The sequence below is a fragment of the Anopheles moucheti genome (assembly GCF_943734755.1).
Source record: "Anopheles moucheti chromosome X unlocalized genomic scaffold, idAnoMoucSN_F20_07 X_unloc_5, whole genome shotgun sequence".
In the NCBI taxonomy this organism is placed as follows: Eukaryota; Metazoa; Arthropoda; class Insecta; order Diptera; family Culicidae; genus Anopheles; species Anopheles moucheti.
Window position 1 is genome coordinate 135001 of NW_026453559.1, and position 5000 is coordinate 140000.

The window sequence follows — 5000 nt, forward strand, 5'->3', positions numbered from 1 at the left end:
CCCAGGGGACCTTAGGGTGGATTTTGAGCCTTTCGGGATTGCGAAACCATCATTTAACACTCTAAACTTAATTTCCGCAATCCCAGACGCACTTTCCATATGGTCTCCAAAAATGCGTGTGAGCTGACCTGGTCCCTTATAATAGGCAATGAACACGATTTTGGCAAAATATTTTTTTCAAAATTTTTTGACTCACCGGGTAAAATCGAATTTACTTGGGAAAAATGTTCTAGCAGGGGCCCTCCCATACAAAATTTTTTTCTTCTCAAAAATGATTTTCGTTTCACTTTTCATACTCAGGGGAGTCTAAAATTGATGTTTTGAGTCACCGTGAAAAAAAAATTTTTTTGACCCGAGCTTGTGTCGGCGACCCAAAATCGACGCACTTGGGAAAAATGTTCTAGCAGGGGCCCTCCCATACAAAAATTTTTTCTTCTCAAAAATGATTTTCGTTTCACTTTTCATACTCAGGGGAGTCTAAAATTGATGTTTTGAGTCACCGTGAAAAAAAAATTTTTTTGACCCGAGCTTGTGTCGGCGACCCAAAATCGACGCACTTGGGAAATATGTTCTAGCAGGGGCCCTCCCATACAAAAATTTTTTCTTCTCAAAAATGATTTTCGTTTCACTTTTCATACTCAGGGGAGTCTAAAATTGATGTTTTGAGTCACGGTGAAAAAAAAAATTTTTTGACCCGAGCTTGTGTCGGTGACCCAAAATCGACGCACTTGGGAAAAATGTTCTAGCAGGGGCCCTCCCATACAAAATTTTTTTCTTCTCAAAAATGATTTTCGTTTCACTTTTCATACTCAGGGGAGTCTAAAATTGATGTTTTGAGTCACCGTGAAAAAAAAAATTTTTTGACCCGAGCTTGTGTCGGCGACCCAAAATCGACGCACTTGGGAAAAATGTTCTAGCAGGGGCCCTCCCATACAAAATTTTTTTCTTCTCAAAAATGATTTTCGTTTCACTTTTCATACTCAGGGGAGTCTAAAATTGATGTTTTGAGTCACCGAGAAAAAAAAATTTTTTTGACCCGAGCTTGTGTCGGCGACCCAAAAATCGACGCACTTGGGAAAAATGTTCTAGCAGGGGCCCTCCCATACAAAAATTTTTTCTTCTCAAAAATGATTTTCGTTTCACTTTTCATACTCAGGGGAGTCTAAAATTGATGTTTTGAGTCACCGTGAAAAAAAAATTTTTTTGACCCGAGCTTGTGTCGGCGACCCAAAATCGACGCACTTGGGAAAAATGTTCTAGCAGGGGCCCTCCCATACAAAAATTTTTTCTTCTCAAAAATGATTTTCGTTTCACTTTTCATACTCAGGGGAGTCTAAAATTGATGTTTTGAGTCACCGAGAAAAAAAAATTTTTTTGACCCGAGCTTGTGTCGGCGACCCAAAATCGACGCACTTGGGAAAAATGTTCTAGCAGGGGCCCTCCCATACAAAAATTTTTTCTTCTCAAAAATGATTTTCGTTTCACTTTTCATACTCAGGGGAGTCTAAAATTGATGTTTTGAGTCACCGTGAAAAAAAAATTTTTTTGACCCGAGCTTGTGTCGGCGACCCAAAATCGACGCACTTGGGAAAAATGTTCTAGCAGGGGCCCTCCCATACAAAAATTTTTTCTTCTCAAAAATGATTTTCGTTTCACTTTTCATACTCAGGGGAGTCTAAAATTGATGTTTTGAGTCACCGTGAAAAAAAAATTTTTTTGACCCGAGCTTGTGTCGGCGACCCAAAATCGACGCACTTGGGAAATATGTTCTAGCAGGGGCCCTCCCATACAAAAATTTTTTCTTCTCAAAAATGATTTTCGTTTCACTTTTCATACTCAGGGGAGTCTAAAATTGATGTTTTGAGTCACCGAGAAAAAAAAATTTTTTTGACCCGAGCTTGTGTCGGCGACCCAAAAATCGACGCACTTGGGAAAAATGTTCTAGCAGGGGCCCTCCCATACAAAAATTTTTTCTTCTCAAAAATGATTTTCGTTTCACTTTTCATACTCAGGGGAGTCTAAAATTGATGTTTTGAGTCACCGTGAAAAAAAAATTTTTTTGACCCGAGCTTGTGTCGGCGACCCAAAATCGACGCACTTGGGAAAAATGTTCTAGCAGGGGCCCTCCCATACAAAATTTTTTTCTTCTCAAAAATGATTTTCGTTTCACTTTTCATACTCAGGGGAGTCTAAAATTGATGTTTTGAGTCACCGAGAAAAAAAAATTTTTTTGACCCGAGCTTGTGTCGGCGACCCAAAATCGACGCACTTGGGAAAAATGTTCTAGCAGGGGCCCTCCCATACAAAAATTTTTTCTTCTCAAAAATGATTTTCGTTTCACTTTTCATACTCAGGGGAGTCTAATATTGAAGTTTTGAGTCACCGTGAAAAAAATTTTTTTTTGACTCACTGGGTAAAATGGTCGCACTTGGGAAAAATGTTCTAGCAGGGGCCCTCCCATACAAAAAATTTTTATTTCTCAAATCGATCCGTGGTTTCACTTTTCATACTCTAGGGCCCATTTGCTTCAACTTTGGAAAAAATTTTCGATGATGAAAAATTTTCACCTTCGACGTCCATCGACCACTCGACCCGAACTTGGTACTTTTGTATGGAGGTACCCGAGTGGTGACTTTTTCATACAAAAATTTTTATTTCTCAAATCGATCCGTGGTTTCACTTTTCATACTCTAGGGCCCATTTGCTTCAACTTTGGAAAAAATTTTCGATGATGAAAAATTTTCACCTTCGACGTCCATCGACCACTCGACCCGAACTTGGTACTTTTGTATGGAGGTACCCGAGTGGTGACTTTTTCATACAAAAATTTTTTTGCGAATACGTGTTCGTTCGCGATCATTAAGGCCATGAACCGCAAGTCCGCTGCGATAGAAATAGTGCATTGTAGTTACTCGACGAGAAAAAAAATCGGGACTTAGAAAAATTTTTGAAAGTCAAATCGTATTGACTTCCAACAACACCTGATAATAAACACACATTGCCTGTTGCACCACAGTTCGCATTTGACTTAACAAATCGCCTGTTGGTACGCACATCACCATCGACTTTACCAATCGCGTTTCGCACCGCTAATCCCACTTGGCGTGGAGCCACGCACATAATGTTGCGAGGAGAGTATTAATCGGGACTTAGCGTTTTAAGCTCGCGAACACTCCACTATGGGAGTGCACGCAAGCACCAACTGTACACACACAACACAACAATCACTCTCGCGAACACTCCATTCCCAAAGTGAACGCGAGCACCAGCAAGCATGGGTCGCCTGAGAGGATCGATGCGAACGCATCTCTACAACTCGCAGCTCCCAGCCTGTAGTCCCGTCGTTTGCGGGCGGTCGAAGGTGTCGAAACTAGTTGTATCCACGGTCGACGGAAACACAGCCACCAGGGTTCCCTGTGGTAAGGTACTTCCACGTGCAGCGTGCTCCCGCCCGTTGCGGCTCAGTCTAGTGCTATAGCGGGGATGAGACGTCAGTGTGCGCGGGGCAGCACCGACGGATCTCGGAGGGTTGTTAAGCCCGCTAGCTTCCGATCACCTAATGGGTTTGAGAAGCGCTATCAGCTCGGATTGGATACGACCTTAGAGGCGTTCAGGCATAATCCAGCGGACGTAGCGTCATACCAAAGTCCGGTCGAACTAGTATTGAGCCAGTGGTCCGTACCTGTGGTTCCTCTCGTACTGCACAGGAATTCCGTTAAGATAGCGGCAAACAGCACACACCAGTAGGGTAAAACTAACCTGTCTCACGACGGTCTAAACCCAGCTCACGTTCCCTTGAAAGGGTGAACAATCCTACGCTTGGTGAATTTTGCTTCACAATGATAGGAAGAGCCGACATCGAAGGATCAAAAAGCCACGTCGCTATGAACGCTTGGCGGCCACAAGCCAGTTATCCCTGTGTGTGACAGCTGTCATAGCAGTGCTCGGACGTGCCTCTGTGTCGCTCCGGTTAAAAGCGGAAAATTCGGGTGTAAAACTTTGCGAAAAGGGCCAAAAAGTGTTTTAATCAGTGTCTTTTAGTGCCTTCTACCCCTGAATGGTGAAATATTAACGAAACAGGACGATGCTCGCCTGATAAAAGCGAAAGAAATCTCTCCCATACATTTTGTATGGGAACAGACCAGTGCTGTTTATACGCGAAATAGGCGATTAAAACATTAAGTGGAACGTTAATTCAGTAGTGGCGTCACTGAAGAACATTATTCCGGTCGGTGGCAGTGCAGAAAACGCCAAAAAACTATAAAATAAGTTCGTGTAAAAATAGCGGCAGAGCGGCGTCAGGTGGATCGTCGCGTGTGGGTGTGCGCTCGAGCGACGCGTTGTGACAGCTCAGAGCTTCTGCTCCACAGCGCCACCTATCCGCGAGGTGGAGAAGCGCGTAGCGACGAAAGCTCCCGAGGCAGTGTATGCGGACGGTATACATTTAGGCGCGAACGCAACGCAGCGGAGACTTAAGCAGGACGGCAGGCAGCGAACCCGAAAACAAATTTTTGAAACATATTTATTTATTTAATAAAATTTGTTGGAGTTTTTGTTTGTTCTTGGGCGATCATCGTGGCGGTCCGCTGCTGGCGTCCCCCCGTGGAGGGGGAGTAAATCCAGCGTAAAGCGCGGACTCCTTCGGACTGGCGATGTCGTACAGTAGTCGGATCCTGCGGTCACGGTCGGGATCGACCGAGAGCCGGCCACCGGTGAGTTCGAAACCGGTGGTGATGCTTAGTCGAGTTACGGAAGGAAAGGCCACAGCCACGAGTGGTGTTGGCCGAACGAGTGGAGTTGGCACAGCCGTAGCAGCAGCGTCGGTAGTGTCGATGGAAAAGCTCATCGAGCGCTTGGAGGACCAACTGGCCCTCCTCAGAGCACAAATGACGGAGCAAGCGGAGCAGTTCCGCAAGGATTTAGCGGAGCTGCAAGAGAGTCATCGCCATGAGGTTCAGTACCTGCGCGATGAGAATCGAAAGGAGCGGGAGATGGTCTCC

The 5000-nt window shown here is 44.6% G+C and overlaps 1 protein-coding gene and 1 pseudogene across 1 annotated transcript in view; one reads left to right on the plus strand and one right to left on the minus strand.

Moving 5' to 3' along the window:
- Window positions 1-5000, plus strand: part of LOC128308608 (uncharacterized) — a 66348-nt gene that overhangs the window by 60328 nt on the left and 1020 nt on the right. The gene's annotated exons all lie outside the window — the stretch shown is intronic.
- The window catches only part of LOC128308675 (uncharacterized), a 6645-nt pseudogene continuing 4905 nt past the window's right edge, over window positions 3261-5000 (minus strand).